The sequence below is a fragment of the Ictalurus furcatus genome, chromosome 15 (genome assembly GCF_023375685.1).
Source record: "Ictalurus furcatus strain D&B chromosome 15, Billie_1.0, whole genome shotgun sequence".
NCBI classification, from domain to species: Eukaryota; Metazoa; Chordata; class Actinopteri; order Siluriformes; family Ictaluridae; genus Ictalurus; species Ictalurus furcatus.
This window is the reverse complement of record NC_071269.1, coordinates 17,164,889-17,191,539: the sequence shown is the minus strand read 5'-3', so window position 1 is coordinate 17,191,539 and position 26,651 is coordinate 17,164,889. Positions and strand designations below refer to the sequence as shown.

At 41.6% G+C, this 26,651-nt stretch overlaps 1 protein-coding gene across 1 annotated transcript in view; it reads right to left on the bottom strand.

Moving 5' to 3' along the window:
- rerea (arginine-glutamic acid dipeptide (RE) repeats a) overlaps window positions 1-19,758 on the bottom strand; it is a 193,788-nt gene extending 174,030 nt beyond the window's left edge. The window contains exon 1 of the mRNA XM_053643153.1: window positions 19,534-19,758. The gene's annotated coding sequence lies outside the window, so the exon portion shown is untranslated. The remainder of the gene's footprint in view (window positions 1-19,533) is intronic.
- Window positions 19,759-26,651: the final 6,893 nt, after the last annotated feature.

The following is a 26,651-nucleotide window of genomic DNA, read 5'->3' as shown; positions in this document are numbered from 1 at the left end:
CAACCTGCTTTATGAGCCAGTCGCACAGCTTTTAAATATCACCCTGCGATGTTGCTCGGTTTGACCCGGGAGCCCTTTAAAAAAAAAAAAGGGGTGGAAAAGCGGAGGCTTCAGGGACTATTTAATGAGCTGTACTGTGTATGCACGTCGAAAAGCTATTAAAGTAAAAAAAAAAAAAAAAAGACAAGCGGCTCTACAAGAACCCATAATGTTATTAGTAGGTATGATGATACGGAAAATCCATGACTGACCAAGCGGCTCTTAATTAAGCGCGTAGTCGAGTGTCTTTCTAACTAGTCTCAGTTCCTCATGATTATTCATGATGGCTCTGGATGCAGAGAAGCCAAATAAGACTCCAAAATAAACGCTTTCGCGTACGCACCCTTTTAAAAATCGACTCCGAATTGCCTCGACTGCTGGAAGTGAATGAAACATGCCGCGGATGAAAGAGCTGCAACACTGCAGAAATATGATGCGTTCTGAATAAACAAAACGAGAAAAGAAACACTATGTAAATAAACAATATGTTTTAAAATACAGGTGGATCCAAAAGTCTCCATACATTTATGGGGATTACATCGGTTGTGCCTTCGTCAGTGGATGTCCGCGGACGTTGACTTCTCGGTCGGTCCGCAACACTCCCGGTTGTTTTGTATTTGTTAATAAGTTCGGCAGGAGTGTCGTGTGCGACGTGTTCGCCATGTTTCCTGTTAAACGTCATCGCAACCTTGCGACAGCTTTCCCATCCAGCCATGAGAATCATCTCAATACGTTGTTCTTTTGACAAAGGCGTTCTTAAAGGCTATCTGAAAAATATGTAATATAAACTAAGTATGAAACATTTTGGAAGACAAAGTGTTCATTTAGTCTCTGAATGCAGACCTCGAGAACACCCTGTAGGTCCTTGCATATATAAATACAGTATGTAATCATTTAGCATGCACTAACTCTTTTCTTTCTCTCTCTTTTTTTTTTGCAGTTTCTACACACTCTGGGCAAAGATTTGTTTACCTTCATCCATCACCAATTTAAGACCAATGAATGAAAGTTCTGGTTTTTCGTTGGTTCAAATACGTGTAGTTTGAAACAAAACTAAAACAGCAAACAAACACATCAGCTTTAATTTTGCTCTGATTCAGTCTCCACAAACAGTCTGAATTAGAGGTCAATCGTAGATTTTACCGATACTGATAACTAAGTTGGGAGGTACCCGCCGATAACCGATTAATCAACCGATAGTTTTAAAAATGGATACTAAATGAAAACATAACACTTAAAGTAAAATACTGCAGTACTGACTGTACCATGAAAATGTACTGCAATTTTTTGATTAAATAAATATATAAATATATATAAACAATTAATAAATATTAAAGTCAATAAAAGATATACATCCAAACTTGAACCAAAAAGTAACACTCCAAATAACAAATAAAAAGAGACATCCAAAATTAATCAAAAATACTTTAAATAACACAACAAAATTTGTCAGTGATAGTTTTTATTTCTCCTCTAGGGGGCCATTCTTGTACTGTATGATAATGACAGCTGACCCTTCTCAGCCGCAACCAGGAAAACCTGTCCTGTGTGGGCTATGGCTGTGACGGTGGCCATGACAACTGCACCACCACTGTGGTAGTTTGCCACCACGGTGGTGTCACATCATACGCCACGTTAATGGGCTTGAGTGGGCGCTATGACAAGTACAATGTACAACGTTTTGTACAGTTGCTATATTCATTTGTATTTATAGCGGGAGATTATATATATTAATACACAAGTTACACAATCATAATCAAATGCCTTATATGGCGTTGTCTTAGTTTGGCGCGGGTTTGTCTGAGCTCGGCAAAATCCATTCAGGCGAATTTTGCCATTTCACTTCGGGTTCTGCCGCTGCAATGGATCTTTATTGGGAAACCAAATGTTACATCGGTGATCTGGGAACATTTTGGATTCGTGCCTAATGAGAGAGGAACGTGCGTGTGCACCACTCCATCTCTTTATTATCCACTTCCTCTTTGCGGGTCAATCACAATACCGTATCCATCAGCGCCCTCAGGCTGTTTCTCACCGCAACAACACGACACAACAAGGCTGTATTTGAGCTGTTTCACTGACGGAAGTGCTACAATAAAGCCTCGTTTAAGTTTTTTATATTTTAGTTTTATTTAAGCCTAAAACACACACACACACACACACACACACACACACTATTATTATTATTATTATCATCATCATCATCATCATATATAGTGATATAAATTTCACCACCTTGGTTATTATAGTTTGTGATTCTCTGGGGAAAAAAGAACAATATCTGTCTAGAAGAGCTCACTCATGTTGTGGTGATTCAGTGTATCCAGACAAGACTGTATCTAGAATTTGAGTCCAATATCTCTGGTACTGATCGCTGCCTATGAGGCCAATCAATCTGTTGCAACATGAGCCGCTTGCAGGTGGTGGACACGGACCATGAGCGATCACTGATGAGCTATTGATTATCATTTACAATTCTTTGTGGGGTCAGGAAAAAGCCAAACAATGGCTCACCTTTGTGTAAGCCTCTGTACTGCTGCGATCAGGACTGCACATCTGTTCTGATGTATTAGGCTGGAGAAATGCCATGAAACGGCTTGAGGGACACGATTCGATTCTGTAGGTTGACGTACTTCCTTTTGAAACAGGAAGTCAGAGTGATGCTGTGTTGAAGTGCTCGACTAATTGACAGCAGCCAATAAGAGTTCCAGATGCACCTCGGTGAATCAAAACAAACTTACCAAACAAGCTAAATAAGGAGAACTTACGAAGAGGCTTTTTTTTGTGGAGGACTTTTTCCAACCACACCTGTTCTTGTAATGCTGTACACATTGGAGCACAGTATGCTCATTATTTGTATATACGCTCGAAATCCACTTTATTAGGAACACCTGCTCATTCATGCAATTATCTAATCAGGTGGCAACAGCGCAATGAATCAAATCATGCACGTGTATACATATAAAGAGCTTCAGATAATGGGGCAGGAAGTGATCTAAGTGTTGACTGTGGCATGGTTGTTGGTGCCAGATGAGCAGAAACTGTTGATCTCCTGGGATTAGGGATGGGCGATATCTTATCGTTTGCGAAATACCGGTAGAAATTCTCCCCACAATAAGAATTAGTCTGCCCATGATAATAACGATAAAGCCTAGTTGATGGTGTATTTGTGTGTGTGACCCATTCGCAGCTCACATGCAGAGCGAAAACAAGTACGGCGGAAAGCGGACATGAAGCTGAGGAGGATTTAAATCGTTAACCGAGGAGCTACCTCCACAATCTGGAACTGTTTGGTTACAGAAAATCAGTTTTACTTTTAGATCAGTGTTTGTGTTTTTGAGTCTCTCAAGATCACAGCTATCACGTGTAGCCATAAACAATGGTGCATGGTACTATATTTATATCGTCACTGATATCGTTATCGCAATAAATACCAGAAAATATCGTGATATAGTTTTAAGTCCATATCGCCCGTCCCTACCTGAGATTTCCAGACAACAGTCTATAGCGTTAGCTAAAAATAAATAAATAACAACAGATGGAAATGTCTCATTGATGAGAGGAGAAAGGCTAGACTGGTTTGAGCTGGCACAAACGCGACAGTAACTCGATGCACGACTCTTTAAAGCCGTGGTGAGCAGAAAAGCATCTCGGAAAGCACAACGTGTCAAACCTTGAGGCGGATGGACTACAAGAGCACTCCTGTCAGCCAAGACCAGGAATCTGAGGCTACAGCAAGCACTGAACAGATGAAAACTGAAAGAAAAAAACAAAGTCCAAGTCATGTTTTTCATGAATGAGACAGGTGCTCCTAACAAAGTGGCTGGCGAGTCGACTTTTGTCCAGGGTATTACAGAGCATTAAATCAAACCTTGTCCGTGCTCCAGGCCAGAACAGATACATTTAAATGCACGAATACAAGACGAGAACAGGATGAGTCATCAAAAACATTTTTAATATACTCCACAACACTAAAGGACAAGTGCAAACACCAAGTTTGTTTTCGGAGGCACTTTAACCATTGGATAAACGATGTCAACGAGTTGCTATGTTTACAGGGTGTGGCAGTGTATGGCATGCATCAAAGCCAAGAAACATTTCCCTGCTCTCTCCTTTCGACCTGTTCTGTCACAGCTGCTGCATCGGAGAAAACTGTACTGCCTTCGCTAATATATCTTCATCTCTCCGCCTCACATTCATTCACTTACAAACAGACAAACCAGACGGGGACCTCTGCGTGCGCATCTGACGGTCTCCCCCTTGTATATGTCTGGAGCTCTGGAAAAGGATATTGTCTGAAGAAAGCTCACAGCCCAGGCAATAAAACACTAGTACAGTGTGTGTGTGGGGAGCACAAAGCTAGCATCACGCCGTGTCATTACAGAAGGAAATCTCTTAACTAATCAGCAGTGTAACACTCACTCCAGTCGGCAGGGACAGACCAATATGGCTCCATTTTCCCACAAGATGGCATCTCATTTTCCACTCGCTTTACTGAAAACAGGCCGGCAGACAAACGGACAAACAGCTGCGTTGCTCTTAAAACATAAACACCAGCTTGTTCATGGCTTGTTTTGGTTTTTTTCCCCCATAGCATCCACAGCAATCCAGCACTAATTTCATTCTCCAACATCTGGGGTTTTTTTTTTTTTTTTTGGTTTTGCTTTTAAATTACAAAACAGTCCCTTCGTCTGATTCGGCAAGATGACGCCCTCAGTTCAGCTCCGTCTGATCTGGGACGACATCTTGCAGTAATCCGTAATTCGTTTGGGTCTGTATGATCCTGTGCTTCTGGGATGGAGTTTGACTGTGAGCCTGGGGTACTGCAGTACTACAGTACTACCTCGATTTAACATCAGGCCCCGGGCTGTAAGGCTGAAATTCAGAATCACTCGATAAAATGTCACGTAACACTGACGTGTGAGTGTCAGTGACATTTACTGCGGTGTAAATAGTCGGCTTAATGGAATCTGACCTCTGAGCTGTTGGAACACTGAACTGCTTGGAATTGCAGGTCTCATTTGGAAAGCAATCACATCTATTCAGGAAATTGTATTCAGGTGAGCTGTATGATTTTTCTAACAGTTAGACCTACACTACACTAACGGTGAAGCCAGCAATCTAGCATATGGCTGATTTCATGCTAGGATCAAGGGTCTGCTTATACACTCACCGGCCACTTTAATAGGAACACTCATACCCCTGCTTATTCACGCAATTATCCAGTCAGCCGATCACATCGAAGCAGTACAATGCTAAAAGAAAATCATTCGGATACAGCTTGAGCACTTCAGATAATGTTCGTCGGAATCAAATGTTGAAATTGAGGGAAAATGAGATCTCCGGCTGATCTCCTGGTATTATCTCATACAACAGTCTCTAGAGTTTTATGAAGTCTGCGGTAACTCGAATATCCACTCTTTACAAACGTGGTGAGCAGAAAAGCGTCTTGGAACACGAAACACCCCAAACCTTAAAACATGAGCTACAACAGCAAATCAGGTTTCACTCCTGTCAGCAGTGGTGGCTTGAGGTGGGCAGTGGTGGCTTGAGGGGGGCAGTGGTGGCTTGACGGGGGCAGTGGTGGCTTGACGGGGGCAGTGGTGGCTTGACGGTTAAGGCTCTGGGTTACTGTTCGGAAGGTCAGGGGTTCAAGCCCCAGCACTGCCAAGCTGCCACTATTGGGACCTTGAGTAAGGCCCTTAACCCTCTCTGCTCCAGGGGTGCCGTATCATGGCTGACCCTGCACTCTGACCCCAACTTCCTCACATGTTGCGAAGAAAAAAAGAATATCACTGTGCTGTAATGTATATGTGACCAATAAAGACTCATCATTTTCGCACGAATGTGCAGAGGTACAGGCGTTCCTAATAAAGTGGTCAGTAAACGTATGGCTCATAAGACTGCTGTTGAAATATAAGCAGCAGCCCCCCCCCCCCCGCCCAAACACACACCATACAGCAGTAGTTTAATACATGTAATGCCAGAGCGGTTTGTTGTTTTTACACCCGTTACTGTACTTCTACGATGGTAAAAATCGATCTTTTGACATTACAAATTCAAGCTATGGTAGCAGGCTGTGCACAGTCCATCTTGTACACGTATACTTAAAAAGCTCTTCTCGTTAATCTTTCATAAGACCATCAGCGTTGTGTAGTTTGGCTCGGAGACATTAAGAGTCTGATGAACAAAAGAAAAGGAGTTTGCTGTAAATCTAATACTACGTCCTCTTTGTGTCCTCTCGTTTTTGTTTATTTTTGTTTACTTTTCAGCTGGAGTACTTTTTGTATTTTGCAGCGCTTTTACATTGAAACACAGGCAACAGCAAAGGCCACAAGATGGCATGTTCCAGTATTTGGTTACAATACACCACAATATTAAACAAACCGATCTAGCTATTTGTAAATTAGCCAATATTGAGCAATGATTTTGTGAATAAAAGACCTCACGAAAAACTTCGAGTGTTTATATCGTTCCTTCTTACTGGTTTGTCCGACACACCTACCATAGAAAGGCGAAAGTGTTTCTGGGGAGCGCCTTAAGCCGAATAATTATAAAACGGCATTTAGGCGACATAGAATGAGTGTAAAAACAATGGTGAGAGTTCTATGAAAAACAAACAAAAAAAAAAAAAAAAAAAGAGGTGGCTTGATTTCAAACGGAAAGGTAAGCTGGAAACAGGAATGAGCGGCCTATCAACAATCAGTGTTTGGACGAACGTTTGTGTGATTGGTGTGTGACAGATGCTCGTCGCTAAGCTAATCAAACAGCCCATTGGATATTTCTCTGTACCATCAGCTCGGGAGGGTAGTGACATCCATCGACTCGGATAAGCAAGTTGCAAGCCCTAATTGAGGCTTAGCTTTATCGGAGAATAAAGAAAGGATCGTCTTTTTTGCTAGGGAGTAATTCTTGTGGATGTTAACAGTGAGAGCAGATCGAGAAGAGAGATAACTAGTCAGTTCCTCCGGGATTTTGCGATCAGAGAAATTGACGCAAAACGAAGGAAACACTGCGACATTCGCAGGATTTTGCAATTTTTCAAAATTACCGCAGATTTGGGCCAAGCCACGTCATGTGACGTCATCACAACACGCATTCAGCCAAAGCCCTCTTCGATTCACGTGTGTCGAACATGAGTACAGCTAAAAGGTCTCATTTAACAAACATCACTGCAAAAGACCATGCAAAACAATTTCATGCAATTGCAATGTCGCCAATTTAAGTGGTTTTCCTCAACAAAAAAAAAAAAAGCAAACAAACTCCACAAACTGCATCGCAAATTTTGAAAAAAACCATAGCAAAATCAAGCATTTTTTACCGCACAAAAAAAATAAATAAATAAAAACGCTGCAAAATCCTGTACTGAATGCACTAATGTAGCCTATCTTACAACTAAAGAAAATGCTAACCTAGCTAACTTACATAGTTATTCATGTACTGAATTAAGTTAGGTTAGCCAGCAACGCTACGAGAATGACGGTATATAAAGATACCTCGACTGAACTAACGTTAGTATCCAACATGGTTTGGAAGCTAAACAAAGTTAGAATGTGTTCACATGTAATGTCTTTTGCTGAGGAAAACCGCCAGTCAAAGTGTTTCTTCATATAAAAAAAAAAAAAAAACACAGTTGAGAACATCCCTCTGGGTGTTTTTGAAAACACGGTCTACATCCTAGGCTTATTGTGTAATACAGGTGCTGACTGCTTCAAAAAAAAAATGTAAAAAATTAAAAATAAGATGTTACGTGTGGACACGGCAGTTGAAATAAATGTTTAACTGATCCAAGAAATTCTGTCGGTCTCCTTCGTGTCGTTTGGTTGCATTTTCAAAATAATTACGTTTGTATTTCAGCATGTTTATTCTTCCTGTAGTGGTGCTAGAAATTTCTACATATCTGCACAAATATGACCTAAAACATCATTAGACTTTCACACTAGGTCTAAAAGTAGATAAAGAGAACCCAATTAAACAAACGAGACAAAAATATTACACTCGGCCATGTATTTATTGAGGAAAACGATCCAATGTTACATATCCGTGAGTGACAATAGTATGTAAACATTTGCTTTCAGTATCTGGTGTGACCCTCTTGTGCAGCAATAACTGCAACTAAACGTTTCCGGTAACCGTCGCTCAGTCCTGCACATCGGCTCGGAGGAATTTTAGCCCGTTCCTCAGTACAGAACAGCTTCAGCTCTGGGATGTTGGTCAGTTTCCTCACATGGACTGCTCGCTTCATGTCCTTCCACAACATTCCTATGATGTTGTTTTAGGTCATATTTATGCAGAAATGTAGAAAACTCTAAAGGGTTCACAAACTTTCAAGCACCACTTTATGTTAAGGCAATCCACATACAGTATATTTTCATTAAATCTCAATCATCATTATTCAGTGAAACGAATAGACTTTTGACTATAAGTACAAGAAGTGCTGCCAGCTTTCTTTCACAAATATGCCAAGGATAATGCTTGAAAACGAAGTAGAAAAAAAACCCTTATATTTCCTTCGAATAATTTCAAACCCCCCAAAGCGACTGCATCAAATGTAAATCTGCTATAAAAAAAAGAAGAAGAAGAAATAATTAAATCTAACAAATGTGAAAGAAATCAAAGTTTTTACCTTGTCGAGAGAGAATTTGCATGAAACTTGGTTCTGATTTTTATAACTAATCCGGAGCTCAACTTTTCCGGTACAAAGGTGTTGGAATGACATGTGACAGTAACAGAAGCTAAAGAGGAAGCATATAAATCAACGTGTTTATGGCTGTTTTAAAGCACTTGAACTAAAAGCGTGAGAGAGAGAAAAATCCTTCCCTTTCTACAGAATGCAGGCTTTTGGTGTGTGTGTGTGTGTGTGTTCTCTCGTATGAAGCAACCAGGGGTTTAAACTGAACTGCACATCATGTAGTGATTAAGCCCATACCAGTCTCCTCACATATATAACATGACATTAACGTTTCTATTTCATCTTTAGAATAAACCAATTAATAAATATGCAAAACAAGATACTAGTAGATTTATACCCTGACCATCCACTTTATCTGGAACACCTGCTCATCCAAATTTTATTGGTCTCTCACACACACACGCAGTATGACATGCAGTGAAATGCTTTTTTACGACTGTACAGTGCAATGAAATGATCCAATCGGCCAATCACGTGACAGCAGCGCAATGCATAAAATCATGCAGATGCAGGTCAAGAACTTCAGTTAAGGTCCATATTAAACATCAGAATTGGGAAGAAAAAGGACTTTGACTTGATGCCAGATGGGATGGTTTGAGTGTTTCAGAAACAGGGTTGTTGGTTTTTTTTTGTTTTTTTATACACAATAGTGGAATGGCGCTAAAAACAAAACCATGTGCAGCAGTGCTGTGGGTGGAAATGCCTTGCGGATGAGAGAGATCAGAAAAGAGTGGCCAGCTGACAGAGGGTTTACGGGAAAGCAAACAACCACGGTGTGCAGAAAAGCATCACAGAATGCACAACATATTGAACTGTGAGGCTACAGTGGGCACAGGCTCAGCAGAACTGGAATAAGACCAAGTGATGTTTTGTCAATATTTTTCCAACTGTCCAGTTTTGATAAACCTGTGCTCAGCGTAGCCGGAGATTCCTGTTCTTGGCTTACAGGAGAGGAACCCAGTGTAATCGTCTCTTCTTAGGTTCAAAGTGCTTTCTGAGATGCTTTTCTGCTCACCACGAGTGTAAAGAGTGATACAGGGATGACGTATTTTTCTAGGCCGACCCGGAAGTTAGCATCACCCTGGTTCCCTCGGCAAAAAGCCAGTCGGATTTTTTCCATTGGCTTTTGGATTAGTGTGGAAAATAATCTCCGTGGCCGACAAATGTTTCTGATTCTTACACGTTTTATTCATCGAGATGATCTTCACAAATGAACACGACTTTTTTTTTTTTTTTTAAATCTTGAAGCCTAAAAACGAACTACACCACGGTCACGTGACTTCAGCGTCACCACCCGACAACTCTGTCGATCTTTATTTTAAAAAAATACTACAATTAGGACATTGATAAAACCTAGAAATTGATAAATCTACAAGTTTGAGTGGGAATAGTTTGCAATAGTTTGCTCACTTTAAAGGTTGAAAATAAATGATAAAATCCTATAAACCAAGAATGAAAAATTGTGGAAGCCATAATTCCCCGGTGGATGGAGACATTCGGGATTCCTGTAGTTCAGGGTGTGCAGCCTATCTGAAGACAGCGAGACGATGAGAACTGAACCGCAAGCACATCAAGCACGTGTCCGTTCGATACGCTCGATACGAACACACGTGCTGTTTCTCGTGTGTTCTGAGGGCTGTCACAGCACATGCCTGCTTCTCCTCACCAACACTAAAGATGACACGGGATGGAACCTGTTCACACAAACCTCATGCTTCGAGGAGCGAGGGGAAACGGGGCTCTGTGAGGAAAACGACGTGATCTCCGCTTGCTTTCCTTACAGCGATCCCGCGCGTGTCGGCGTGGGGGGGCGGGGTGAAGCCGGCCTGTCTCTTTTCTGCCAGGTTGCCCTGAGTGTCAGCTGAATCTCTTAAAACGACAGACGAGCGGGCCAATTACCCTGCTTTTGGCACCCGTAACACACGAAAAAAAAAACAGATTCTGAAGAAGAGCAGAGCGCGGGCTTGTTGTTTGCTGTCAGGGAGTGTTGGCAGATTGTTCAATTTAATGAGTACACAGCAACTGAATGCCCGATCAAGAGTTCTTTTGAAGGAACACGGCCGCCGGAGTGCAGGAGAGCAGACTGTGCTTGATGTGGTCTGGACACACACACACACACACACACACACACACACACACACACACACACACACACACACACAGATTTCCAATGAACATTGTGGAAAAACACATTCACACAAGTCAGTAAATGAAAGCCTTAAATGTTGGGAAATGTAGCATAAAAACAAAGAGCTAGCCGTACAGACTAGATCCATCTCCAAGAAATCAGTAGGCCAGCGGAGTTTGGAGGGAAATAACAAACAAAAACAAACAAAGTAAGCTAAGGTTAAGTTTAATGAAGTGTTTAAAACAGCTTTTTAAGCCCGTGCCAGGTGATGGTGGATAACATCGTTCAAAGAGCCGGAAAGCTACCGCTGTCAGACGTTTCTCCGAAGAGAAAATCCAACGTCTTAAACCGACCCGTCCAAACACCGACTCCGATTTCTCATTTCACGATGAATGGACTGGGTTTTCAAATGGAGTGCGCCTCACACTGTGCTGTTCGGTGTCTAAACGAGTAACGAAATCAAATCTCGGCTCAAAGGCGCTGCGTCCGAGGGCTCCGTTACGCACGCCGGCCGCATGGGATCTTCCCTACAGGTTGCCTGACACTTCATAGGAAAGCGGCTCCGTTTGCAACACGTTACTTACTGCTCTCCGCCTGCGAGTGCTTCACACGGGCTATGGCAGCAGCCGCTCTCCGAATTGCCCTCTCGGGTGAACTCGGAACGCGCACCGGCTCAAAAGATGGATTAACGCTATGCCAAAAACGCTAACCAGATTACTTCTGTCCTGTCACCATCACCCTCAAGGCTTCCCTGGTTCTGAGAGCGAGACAGGAATCCAGGACGGCAGAAGACAACGTGATTGATGGAAGGAAAGCTGCGAGGGGCAAGTGAACAGTCGGCAGCGCCGCGTTCTCGTAGCGAGCACTAATCTTCCATGTAAAACTATTCTAATAAAAGACTCCGAGCCACAGCGATGACGATGAACGCTCGGCTGACCGAGCCAGCGAGAAGACGTGTTGTGAGAAAATGATTGGCAGTCGGTTTTAACGACGGGGAGCCGCACAAAAGGAATCTGCTTTCTTAAGCGTTTTGTTTTCTGAAGCCGAGCACAATGGGATCGGGTTGGGGGTTGAGCGAGAACGGTTCGCATACGTTGAGTCACTTTAGCAGAGGAAAAATAAGCACAGCTGTGAGGAAGTGTGTGCGACACTGGGTTTTGCTCAAACACAGCTTCTCTCTGTAGGACCCGTGAGACGTCTTCGTGCCCTCTAGCCTGTAGGGAATGATTACTAATAGATGCCTCCTACGCTGTTTGACTGCCTCTCTCTGCAATTCACAAAGAAGCGAGACATTATTTCACCATGTCTCACCCCAGCGCTAACGACTAAAGTGAGCCGTTATTCTACGCCTCCATAGAACTGAGACATTTGTACAAAGAATATAGGGAATGTTTTTCTTCCCCCCATCCAACCACCCACCCCCAAATCGATGGAGTATGAAATCTTTCTTGGAACAGAACATTACCTAAAGTGTCCACTTCATTCGATAACTGCACAGAAATACTGACGGTTGCTTGATGTGTATTTTAATACGTTTCCTTTTATTATTTATAAATGTCAAACTCCCACAGAGGATTAAAACCATAACCTGATACTTATGCTTGCACTCTACAGGACCTCAATAAAGACTTGAAACTCCACCCTGAAACACATTCAATATGATCACATGTGAGAACCTGGCGGTTGTCTGCTGCTCGGACGTGACACGGTGACATTGCCAATGCCGCTACGATGCCATTTATTAGTGGGAAATATGTTCGACCATCAGGGACAACAGTCGGGATTCGTTGTAAGCAAAAGAGCAAGAGCTTCGTTTCTCACTCGCCATTATCCACAGACACATTAATGAGAAATCCAAAGTAAATTTGACCTAGGATGCAACGTGACTCGACTGTGAGTGCTGCGTTATGCCACATACCCGACTCGAGAATACATGCGAGATGACACTGATTGTGGACAGCGACACGAGCAGGAAATCTGAAGTTCTGGAAGCTGATTAGAGATTAGAGATGAGGTGTGAGGGCGGGACAGACTAAAAGACACAAAGCGCCGCTGCACCGCTCTCTCTCGTTCTGTACATTGTTGTGTAATGCGTACAGGATTTCGCTGAGGGGTTGTTTTTTTGCGATTTTTGCTGCCAAAAACGGTTGATTTTGCGGCGTCTTTTTTCAAAAATTACCAAATGTAATTTGCGGAGTTTTTTGTGCTATTTTTTTCTCCAGAAAACTAATTGACTCTTTCGCAGTGAATCTTTGTTGCTAAACGAGACCTTCTGGCTCTACTCACGTTCAACGCACGTGACTCGAAGAGGGCTTTGACTGAATGCACGTTGTGATGATGTCACATGACACGTCTTGGCCCAAATCTGCGGAAGATTCTGCTGTAATTTTGAAACAAAATAAATAACGCAAGCTCCTCGGAACGTTGCGGAGTTCGCTTTTTTTGCGTTAATTTCCACGACCGCAAACATCGCGAAATCCTGGAGGGACTGACTTTATACAGATTAAAGAGAAGTCTAACAAAGAAGTAGTGCACACAGCAAACATTTGACTCAAAGTCCCAGAATGCGACGTGACGCAATCGTGCCATGTTAAGCCAGAGACCCGACACTTCCAAAGCGAGAAGGCACAAAGTGTGGATGGCGACATGAGCGTGAAATCTGAATCAGTCGGAGTATAGTGTACAGATGAGGTGCGAGAGCGAGAGACAGACTGAAGGACTGAAGCGCCGCTGCATCGCACTCTTCTCACACCGTCATGTAGTGCCCTTTATGTAGTCTTGCACCATGATCCGAGAAACAACATTTCGTTCTGATGTCTACCGGCTATATAGTGGAATATCAATAAAAACCACTTGACTTGAAGTGAGCGAGAAATCCCACTGCCACCACTCTCTGCGAGCAGTCGAATAGCATTGTGGGTAATGTAGGAAGCTCAGGATTTACTCAGTGGAAAATCCCAAGTCATTCAGTGTGGATGTTTTTCTTTAAGAAGGTGGTAAAGGTCTAATAATCCCAACGCATTATTATCTGTGTTATATAGAATTATTAACCCAGTGAAAGGTGTCTTCACCTTAAGAAGCGTCAACAAACGCCACCTATATCAACATCGTTGAGAAAACAAGGTCACCGAGAGGTGAAGTAAGCCTCAAACACAAAGGATTCACACGTCTCCGGCGACATAACCTGCAGGTTAAACCTGAATACATCTCTATGGACATCGCCACGCAAACAACGCTTACCAAGCAGCAGACAAACCAGTGCGAGCAGACTGACTCACTGTAAGCAAACTGTTATGTATTATACGACAGGCCTTGCTTGAGGAACGTGTGTGTGTGTGTGTGTGTGTGTGTGTGTGTGTGTGTGTGTGTGGAGAGAGGAAAGAAGGAGAGCGAGAGAGAGCAAGAGAGCACAAAATGATTGTGTGTGCTCCTCCAATCACACGCTGCTGAGAGCTCCATTTGGTCGTGGTGCAACACAGTGGCAGGTGGCCATACAATCCAGCCTGTGTCTCCTGCACACTGAATGGACCCAACACAATGACACGCTTATGATCTTATTCAACAGCACGGGGGAAACTTCCAATTAAACAAGCGCCCTTTGTGAAACAGGGTGTTAAAAAAAAAAAAAAAAAAAAAAAAAACCCACTACATACAAAAACGCTTGAATAAAAGAAATGTATGAAATAAAGGCAACAAAACATTTTAATGGTACTTAATCCTTAATCTTTCCTCTAGAGCTGTGCGATATGACAATATATCTATATCACGATACGTCACGATACACTTTCTGGAGATATCACGGGTATCGTCGTTACTCTTATAACGTTCATCCATTCACCAAATCTCTTACACACACACACACACACACACACACACACACACACACACACACACACACACAATAGACCAGCTAAGTGGAAGTTCAATATTTTTGCATGGAGGATTTCCCTTCGATATGAATATCACTGACGTGGTTTCTCAACACGGCTACATCGATAACACGATCTCACATATCGCTTGAAAACGTTTCGAAGATACATGACGTGCATCATGATACAGTCCCCTGCCGAAAGTATTGGAGCAGCAAGGTCGATTGTAGTTTTTGCTATACGCTGAAGGCATCTGGGTTTGAGATCAAAAGATGAATGAGGTGATAGACCAGAATTTCAGCCTTCATTTCCTCATGTTTACATCTAGACGTGCTAAACAACTTCGAACATGCTACCATTTTTGAGCTGAGCTGGAACATGTGCCTGATAGGTGGTTCTTGGGTTTCGCCTGTGAAGACTGCATTTGTTGTTAAAAAGGATAAACCAGTAGGAAGGCCAGGAGAGCTGTCTATGGGAGAAAAGTACGCCATTTTGAAGCTGAGAAAAGAGGGAAAGATCTATCGGAGCCATTGCACAAGCGTCGGGAATAGCCAATACAACAAATCTGGAATGCTCTGAAAAAGAAAGAACCCACAAATGATCTCAAACCCAAATGTCCTTCAACGTATAGCGAAAACATTCCTTGCTGTTCCGATACTTTCGGAGAGGACTATATAATACAGCCAAACAAGTGTGTTGCACAACAAAAAATATTACAAATTAAATACTAAAACAGGGCAAAAAAAATATATTCTTCTTTTATTTAACATTTAAAACAAAGATTTTTTTAAAATGAATAATATTTTTCAATTTTACTGAAAAAATGTTGTACAATATTTTAACATAACCAACTTCTCCTTATTACCTCAGAGTTTGTAATTGGTGTAAAAACCACAGGAAAATTCTGTGAAGTCTCAGAAAAGTGCCCTGACAGGACCATTTTTCAGAACAGCAATATATCGTCGTCTTGCTTTGTGATACATTTCCACATCTTATATACAAACTTCTTTTCCTAAACTCTGCGGCTCTTCTTCCATTACGATCGAAAACGTAATGGTGTAGTGTAGGTAGGACACAAACTCGTGCAAAAGACAAGCAGATGTTTTTAGGCCACATCTGACCACCATCTGTCCTCTTCAGGATTACACGGTCAACATGCGCTCCTTTTTCGCTCGGTTTGTCCACTCGGCTTGTTTTGATCAGTAGTAACGTTAAATGTTGACAGAAAACTTTTTTTTTTTTTTTTTTTTTTTAAACTGTAGGAATACTAAAAATAAAAAGAGAAGAAAAAGAAAATACAAGACACCCTTAGGATTAATTTCATAACCATAATCCAACAGATTAGCCAAAGGTGTACCAACTTGCCAAGATCTATTATGCTGTTAAAATTTAGATGTGTAATATTTTATATGTTGACAGTTCACTTCGTTTGATTAATGCTGAAGTTAGATTAAAGCTTTAGATTGAGAAGTACACACACAAGCACAACTGTAATCATTAATTCAAACCCATTCAGTTTCACTCTAAACTCTACATCATTCCCATAACAAATATATCAAACGTACAGGTATGATCTTGAGTATCTACATCAGCAGGATACTGTCCATAAATACAGGATCAGCACCTGATCAAGGTGGAGTTTCCCATCGTAGCATCATAACACGATGATGTTGAAGGTATATTAGTCTTTAACAGTATATTAGTCTTTTCATTTTCAAAAACTTTGTCTCTAATGTTTAGGTGGGTTCGATATTCGAATGATTCCTGGCCGTGTTCACGAAGCTCCGCCCCCAGGATCTTCGATGGCACGCATAGGCCGTTTCTCAGTATGCGTTCTTAAGAGAACTTGCGTCTTCGTGAACTCGTTCTATGTCCTCATCCACCGCTGAAGTTCAATTCCAATACTCAAGAACGCAAGTACCGGGGATGCATGAAACTACCCGGATGTGTTCCTGACATCGAGGATGCATCGGATGCAGACTGAACCCACCGAATCCGCATGAAGTCCCAGAAGTCTTTGGCCCATACCTGTAGCTGTAACATCTTTTTTTTGACAATAACCTGAATCAAACAAAACATGCATCTAGCAAGAATGATTTTGATATATGATTTAGATAGATCTGAGATATACATGAGGTTGTTGAAAAGTCGAATTTATCCCTCAGAAGTATTTTAATTTAACTACGCTAGCGTACACCCTGAGGTAACGGTAAACACGTTAGCTTACTTTTCAGTCCGCGGTAGTAAACAGAGTTTTTACTACATGAAATCATGCATAAGTAACTTTTGGTTAATCAGTCAGTTAACAGTAAACCTCTTAACCAGCTGAAACATATTACTTAGGGAGCACTGAAGAGACGATGGTCCTGTCCCACTATGAGAAATGTCCTGGGACGGTCCATTGTGCAACGGGAAGCTCACAGCACATCTCAATTCTCGCAAAGAGGCGTTATGTCCACCTGTCCTTCCGAGTTTGTTCTTTCAGGGTAGCCTGGCAAGATCCGGTCTTCACGAGAACGCAAGTCCGTTCTTTGTGCTCTTAAAATTGAGAAACAGCTACAGTGTCTAGAAAATGCCTGACAGGCGGTTCATCCAAAACACAAGCAAGCATTCAAAAGAAACAAAACAAAACATGCTTTCTCAACGACTTAAAACGTTTGCTACAGCCACGACTTATCCTACTGTTTTTGATCACGTTCTACATATCTTCTGGGTTATTTGAATAATAAAATACATTATTGCACCTTTAAATGGTTGAGTAAGCATCATATTGAACTCTTTCTTACAGCCGGGTTTACACTTTTGTGGTCACAAATTCGAATCACACGTCATAAACAATTCTTTGGCCGTTGAGTTTGGCGGTCTGGCTTAGAGCACATAAAGTGATGTGATTTAGTGCCACTGCAACCAAAGATATCCGACAACAACGTTCACAAGGTGCCAGAAATGTTTTATTCAAATCTCAGTGTGCGTACGCTGCCATCACGCCTGTCTAAAATCCACCAATAGGAAGATGGCGAAGAATTGAGTGAAAATCACAGAGCCTGTCCAAAACATGTTTACCTCAACGTGGTTACCTCAAGCTAACGGTGAAGGATGTTTCCGTTCACGTGACGTTTTGGATGGATCTCTCTGATCGAGGACGTAACCAGAATGCAGTTGTTTTCTTTAATCACAGCTCCATCGATACAAGATTGTACAATCTGACATGGAGAACGCATCACACCACAGTCTGTTACAGAACGCAGGTTTTATCAATATCCGTCGGGACGAGTCATAATCTAAAAAAGCTGAAACAACACAGTGTAAATAAGGCTTACTAAGCTATATCTTCATTTTAATGATGATTTATGGAAACAAGAGCCTGGATCTGACACGCTCTCTGATCCGAACCTGTGTTTTATTTTATTGTAGTGAAGGTATGTGTTTTTGACCGACATGCCTCAGATCCTGCACGCAGACACAGAACACAAACTGTCTTAAGGCTCGCCGTGAGCACAGCTGTGATGTTTGGGATACCTCTGCAACAAAAGAAGCTAGTAGAGAGCTTTTAAGTTACTTTGAGAACACGTCACGAATCAGTATCCAAAATAGAAAAAGGAGAAGCAGTGCGTTCGTAATGACCGCTGAGAATAGTTCAGAGTGATCATGATCACCACCATGTCATAAAATAATAAGCGAATAAATAAATAATCAATCATCATCATAATAATAGGTATCACAAGAAGATCAGCAGTTGAACGAGGATTACACTGAAAACTCACTCTGTCTCTCTTTACAGGTTAAGATCTTAACTTTATGATGTTTTGGGGAAACTGAGCCAGGATCTGGCACATTCTCCAATTTTATTGTCATATTTTTTTTTTTTTTTTGCAATTAAGACCGTGTTATTTTGAGCCATGTGATTCAAAGCATGTAAACACAGACCATTAACTGTCCCCAGCATCTCTTTTTTTTTTTTTTTTGCATAACTTCTAAACCGAAGCATGGAGAAGGGACTGCTTTGGTTACTGAGAGAAAGGTTTGTCAGCTGGACTCTCAGTTTAGATGTCAGCATCAAATCCAAAATATATATATTTTTTTTTTATAAAAGTAGACTCTGTGCATGCATAATGAGCTCTAGCAGTCACATCATTGACAATAATAAAAATCCTAATAACCTTAGACCCCTGGAGGTCTCTGGAGCCCACTTTGAGAATCATGGGGTTTAAGAAATGTGTGAGCGATTTTATTTTATCATTTTGGGGGGGGGGGGGGTGCTGTGTAATGAATGATACAAGTGCCATGTGAAAGACCAGCTGCTGGAGAGAGAGAGAGAGAGAGAGAGAGAGAGAGATTAGTTGAAGAGCAGATGGGTGAGACAGAAACCCGCTGAAGCCACACAGCAACAACAACAAATCATCAACAAAAGCACGAGTCCAGGAGCCTCAACAAGTTCAATATGCACAAGTCTCCAGAAGACAAAGCTTTCCAAGTTCAAACTTCATGCTGCTTCTTTTCTTTTTTTCCCCCCCTCCTTCTTGCACAGGCAAGTCAAACCCCTGTATTGTACCTGCAGCAGCCATGATAACGAGCATCCATCCCTGGCTGCTGCTAAGAGCCGCGCTGCTGTTTAGCTAGCTAACCCACCTCTCAGCACTATGGTGGCTAATCAGCACCCCCCAACACTGCTAGCTAATAGCCACTGATTAACACCGAGGCTAATTGCAACAGCCGCTGCGACCGAATATCGACACACACACACGGACGAATAAAGACGCTGTCGGACACGTCGAGGCTGGAAGTCGTAAATGTTATAAACTTACCTTGCGTCTTGCTCTACAACATCAGAGATTTGTTTGAGATGGGACTGCGAGCAACAAACACAAAGCGGCAGCAGGTAGCTACAGCTAAGGCTATAAAGCTGTAAAGCTATAGCTAGCAGGCTATAGCTGCTCTGTGGGTGGAAAAGGAGCAAATGAGTGATTCACTAACGTCAGGGAGCGAGTTTAATCATTCGGGAGGAAATCTTTGTAGGTGTGCGTGTTGAGAGTGATGGGATTGGGATCTCTGTCCTTCTTCAGTAAGAAAGAAAAGCCCTGCATGAAGAAGCTCCTCCCTCCCAGCCAGAGGGACCTGATAAAGCCCCGCCCACTACCAGTGTCCTGACGCAGGATTGGCTGTTCTGCTGCTGTGAGCGCAAGAGCAGCCAATGAGCTTTAGGTTTTTGTGATTTAAAAACGCGTGCGTGGGTGCGCGCGCGTGTTTGTGTATGTGCGTGTGTAGTAGATTAGGCGTGTGCGCGCGCGTGTTTTGTTGTCAATTCATAAAGGTGTTTTGTTGCTGAGGATACTTTTAACCACAGTCTGTTTGCTTTCATTTCAATCACTCAACACGTTTTTTAACCCGTCTTAAGTCTAATCAGTAACATTTAGAGACAATTGAATTATAATCCCGTTTTTTTTTTTTTATCCTTTTATAAATACAGAAATTCATAAACTATTAGATGTCTATGATGGGCCATCAAAGCTATTGATATTTCTCATCCTTTTATAAATACAGGAATTCATAAAGTATTAGATGTCTATGATGGGCCATCAAAGATATTGATATTTCTCTCTAAAACAAGATGTTTCCTAAATAAATATGTATATGTTCGAGCACGGCCAAGCTGCCAGTGTTGGGCCCTTGAGCAAGGCTCTTAACTCTCTCTGCTCCAGCGGGGCTGTATCACGGCTGACCCGTTGCTCTGGCCCCAGCTTCCTAACAAGCTGTGATATGCGAAGAAAAGAATTTCACTGTGATGTAATGTATATGTGACAAATAAAGACGTCTTCTTCTTCTATCGTTACATTTTCCATACCGTTTATCCTACACAGGGTTGCAGGGAGACTGGAGCCTATCCCGGGGAACTCAGGGCACATGGCAAGGGATAGGGTGCCAACCCATCACACACACATTCATTCATTCAAATGCCAATCAACCTGTAACACATGTCTTTGGACTGGGGGAGGAAACTGGAGTACCCGGAGGAAACTCCTGAAGCATGGGAGAATATGCAAACTTTACGCACACAGAGCTGGGTGGAATTCAAACCTCCAACCCCAAGAGGTGTAAGACAAATGTGCTAACCACTAAGCCACCGTGCTCTCCTTCTTCTTTTTTATATTATATAAATATTGATTGGCGACCATACCTTGAAATAAGGTAGCAAGGTTAATAAATGAATTTGCTGATAAAAAAAAACAACATAATTTTATAATTCCTTCAGGTTTTCCAGTTTGGACTGGATAATTTTACATAATATTATCTGCATGTTACATATGAGTATTCAGTCCTAGAAGATGTTGCAACTTGTTTTAAAAGAAAAAACATTCATATTTTGCATACTTGCATAATATTTTGTCTACTTTCACAAATAACTATTTACTCTAATAAACTGTCACCCTTCTCAAAAAGCTTTTTGAAAAACATCAGAAATACATGGGGATGGCTCTGACACCAACTTCTTGTCCAGTCCTTCTTGGTACTAATTTCTATGCCTCAAATACCCTTAAAATATACTTGGGAAGGAAGCTATTGAAGGCTAACCATTTCAGACATTTATCCTTGCTGTGACCTTGACCCTGTGTGGATCAGTTCAGAATCAGTTCCAAGCTGTATACAATGATCATTCTGTATAAATCCTACAAACTTTCAACTTCTGATTCTGGGGATATCGAAAGAATCTCAGAAGGACAGACGCAAAGACAAGCAGAAAACCTAATGTAAAAACATCAATTTCATCTTGAGGTTTAATAGTCCATCCATCCATCCATCTATCCATTCAGTTTTTATTCCTGGTCTCAGTGGTTGTCATTGGCAAAGTACACAGTGGATTAATGAGACCCATTTGATCTTAGATCATTTAATCACATTTACTTAAATATATATTTTTTTTTTTTTCAAAAAGAAATAGCAAAAATAAGTAAATCTTTGATCTACAATGTCTCACACAAACTGTATAAACAGCAAACAGATGATGCTCAGGATTGTGTTTGAGCCACTGTGTTATGTTACCACCAGCATGAATTTGTTCATATGAATTGAAGACAACTTATAATCTAGTGTGATCTGACTAGTGGGATCTATTGGGAGTCTGACTAGTTGGATATGTTGAAAAAAAAATTTAAGCTATCTTAAAAATCATCTTAATGGACTGACACAGTTTCAGTGTCAGTTTTGATTCTGTAACAAACAGCTTTGTTGTCATGCTCTCTGTGAGTGAGGAAGGTGACCCTGTGAACACAACACTCATGCACCACGAGCCCTGGCCACAAACTCACGCCATTATTTTTAATAAAAGCTTTTAGGCTGTAGGGTTTGAATGTGCCTGTGAGTGTATTCAGTGTGCAGCCCTCTGCAGGAGGGAATGATTGGTTTACAGTGTGACTTTCTAAGCAGTGTGTATTTCTCTTCCCCTGTCTAAGAAGCAGTTCTGGTCCCAAAGGATTCATTCACAAGTGAATGATCAGGCTGAGCCATTACCACTGAGCTCTGCATGCTGCACTTAACCCCCCCCCCGTGTGCTTCCTAACACAATACTGTACACTAGTGATCGTTTTTCTTTCTTTCCTTTGTCATTTTTGCTCCACAATAATTCAATCTGCATTGTCATTACACACAAACACACACACACACTGAATGAATAGATGCCTATTACAGGGTTTTTGGCTGAAGTAAAAACTGGCACTGCGCCACTAAATTCATGACCTTTTTCAATTTTCAGTGCTATTGTGTAACATCGCAGTTGACAGGAAAGCATGTAGGCCTGTGATGAAATAAAGCTACGAGGACGAAAATGCCTGGGTTCGGAATAACTGGATGTTATTACGGAGCAGGGTTAGAGATGATTGAGTGATAAGTAATTACAGAGTCACATAGATAGAAAAAGAAAAGAAAAAAAAAGAAACAAAGACGAATAACACACCCGGAATGATTGAACTTTACACTGCTTGGTTTTGGTATGCAGATCAGATTTTTATGGGGTGCCAGTAAAGCATGTTAAAGGTTAATGCAGGGAGAATTTTTCACGATTTACATATGTAAGTATAGACCACAAAGAGTGGTGAATGGCTATTCTGTGCTATCATCCCATGAGTGATAGTTTTATAGACTGCACCTAAAATGTTCCGCTGAAATGATCACAACTGGCTGTTTTTCATTTCCAGTACGATGGAGGTATCTGAGATACTGTGCACGGAAACGGATGGCTTGTTGTATCATGACAGGCCAAACGAACAATGCAAATAGAAGAAAAGGAGGAAATTCTAGAGTGAGTGTTGTCAGGAAGAGACCGGGTACGCTGGCGGTGATTGGAGAGGGAGGAGGCAAGAGGTGAGTCACAGCCAATTCACCAGAGTGCCTGTAATCACAGAGACAATAATGCCTACAAGTGCAGTTAAGAGACAGGCTCAGTGGCTCCAAAAGGAGCAAAGCACACCACCCTTTTTCCTTTGTAACTTAGAAAATGCATGCTTAATGGACCCTCTGCACACATAATACCCCCATCATTCCTGCCAGCACCAAACAGATGGCCTGAATCTCATTCCCACCTCTGAGCTACCTTGTCTTGGCAGCCCATCTGAAACTCTGCTATCAGTAATCCTTTACATGTTGTGCGTCAAAGTATAATTTACATTGAAGGTATTATTCTGGCAGAGTACCCCTACTGTGTGATCGAAAGATGTAATGAAGGGGTTAGTGGTGTGTAGCGGCTGTTTTCCAAGCAGTGCAGGGACTCCATTAGGCCACATAGCAAGGTTGTTATTTAATATTGTTATTTAATTATTATGGTACTAGCACAACTAAGAGTGTCATAACATAATCTATACAGTCATTAATGTGCACATGGATCTGCATGTTTTGTGCTAATGTATGTGTGCATTAGTCTAATTATTGCTAGTTATTAATAGACTGTACTAAAACAACCTACTGCAATGATTTCATTAATAGATGAGGCATGAGTCAGTGGGGGATAAATGCCTGCTATACACCATGACAGGCAGGGAGAGAATGATTATTATCAACGAGAAATGATTATTAATAGGGAGCCTTCTGTGCATGTTCTTCATGTTCATGTGGGTTTCATCCTACCTCCCAAAAACATGCCAGTAAATGGATTGGCTATGCTAAACTGGCCCTAAATGTGAGTGTGTGTATGTGCATGCATGAATGGTACCCTGCAATGGACTGGCGTCCCATCCATGATACAGTGCTGTGAAAAAGTATTTGCCCTGATTTCTTCTGTTTTTGTGTATATCTCACACTAAATTGTTTCAGAAATGAAAACAAAAGCTAAAATAAAACGAAGGCAACCTGTGTAAAAACAAAACACAGTTTTTATATGATAATGTTATTTATCGAAGCAAAAAAGTTATCCAATATCAACTGGGCCTGTGTGAAAATGTATTTGCCCCCGTAGTTACTAATTCCCCAAATCTATGAAACTGCATTCATAATGGGGCTCAGCTGGACTAGGCGCAACCCGGTTCTCATCCAATGATTCATCCAGAAAGCCACAAAAGAGCCAAGGACAATATCAAAGGAACTACCCTCTCTTGCATCAGTAAAGGTCACCGTTCATGACTCTACTATCAGAAAGTCACTGGGCAAAAACGGCATCCATGGTAGAGTGGTGAGCCAAAAACCACCGCTAACCCAGAAGAACCTTAAAGCTCATTTGAATTTTGCCAAAACAGACATTTATGATCCTCACACCTTTTGGGAGAATGTTCAGTGGATTGATGAGTCGAAAGTGGAACTGTTTGGAAGACAGGGGTCCCGTTACATGTGGTGTAAACCAAACACAGAATTCCACAAAAAGATCATCATACCTACGGTCAAGCATGGTGGTGGAAGTATGATGGTGTAGGGATGCTTTGCTGTTTCAGGGCCTGGGTGACTTGCTATAATTGAGGGAAACATGAATTCTACTCTCTATTAGAAAAGGAGAATGTTGAAACTCAAGTGCAACTGGATTATGCAGCAAAAGAATGATCCAAAGCATAGGAATAAGTCCTAGTCCTAGAAATAAGTGAAAGACTGATCTCCAGTTATCAGAAGTGTTTGGTTGCAGATGCCACAACCAGATTTAACGTTCACGGGTGCAATTAATTTTTCCACATTGGTGATAGGTGAACAAATTTTTTTGTTTCGATGAAATAAATAAATACAAACTGCATTGTGTGATTACTCGGGTTGCCTTTGTTTTATGTTGCATTTCGTTTGAAGGTCTAAAACTACAACCCCAATATATAAGGAGCCTCCAAAAAGCCTAGTCCTTCTAGAGCAAGGATGGGTTGAGGCTCGCCAATCTGCCAACAGATCTCTCAGTGGATAATCCAACACATTGAGAACAACATTCCCCAAAGACAAATCGGTTGGATTTTGGGCATTTCCCCTTCTACAGTGCACAGTATAATTAAAAGATTCAAGGAATCCGGTCAAATCTCGGTGCATAAAGGGCAAGGCCAAAAACCACTTCTGAATGCGCATGATCTCCGATCCCTCAGACGTCACTCTCTTAAAAACCGTCATGAGTCTGTAATGGAGATCCTGACATGGGTTCGGGAATACTTTGGTAAACCTTTGTTAGTCAACACCATTCGCCGCTGCATCCAGAGATACAACTTAAGGCTTTACTATGCAAAGCAGAAGCCATACATCAACACTATCCAGAAGCGCCACCGACTTCTCTGGGCTCGGTCTCATCTGAGATGGACAATAGCACAGTGGAATCATGTTTTGTGGTCTGATGAGTCAACATTTCAAATAGTTTTTGGACAAAACAGCCCTCGTGTTCTCCGGGCCAAAGAGGAAAAGGACCATCCAAGCTGTTATCAGCGTCAGGTCCAAAAGCCAGCGTCTGTCATGGTATGGGGGTGTGTCAGTGCCCATGGCATGGGTAACTCGCACATCTGTGAAGGCATCATTAATGCAGAAAGATATGTACACATTTTGGAGCAACATATGCTGCCATCCAGAGCAGGACAACACCAAACCACATTCTGCCCGGATTAGAAGCGCATGGTTGCGTAAACAGAGAGTGCGGGTGCTAGCATGACCTGCCTGCAGTCCTGACCTGTCTCCGCTTGAGAACGTGTGGTACATTATGAAGTGCAAAATAAGGCAACGAAGGCTGCGTACAGTTGCACAGCTGAAGAAATGCATAATCGATGATTGTAGGAAAATTCCACGTGCTAAACTTAACCAACTGGTGTCTTCAGTGTCCAAATATTTATAAGTGTTATTAAAAGAAAAGCTGATGTTACAAAGTGGTAAACAGTCGACTGTCCCAACCTTTTTGGAGTGTGTTGCAGTCATCAGATTTGAAGTGAGTGTATATTTTCAAAAGTAAATTAAAACATCAAATAATGTGTTTTCAGTGTAGTACAGGGTGAATGAATTTCCAAATGACTTTTTTTTGCATTTTCCAACCTGTCCCAACTTTTTTGGAATCGGAGTTGATAGCATTAGCATGATATATATACACAAACAGAAGAAATCAGATGTCAGAACAAATACTTTTTCACAGCACTATAAAATCCCGACTCATGTTCGCAGGAGAGCCACTATGACCCCTGACTCTGAGGTTACTGAAGGCAAATGAATGTTGCACAGATGTAGAAATCCCTCTATCCTCCAAGGATGGTGCCCTGCACTGAGCAGGTAACATAAGCAGTTAATTAATCAACCTTAATCACAATGTAGAACAACTGATAATTTGCCAGGTGTAAAGTAAAGAGGATAGTGATGCGAGATTTACACTGTTTACATGATCACTGTCAAGTTTAAAAATCAATAAGCTGTTGAGAAGGTTTGCATAAACAAAATACTAGAGCACAACCCAGAAAATCTACAATTGTAACTGTATGTTGTGGCCAGATGACATGTAAATAGAACT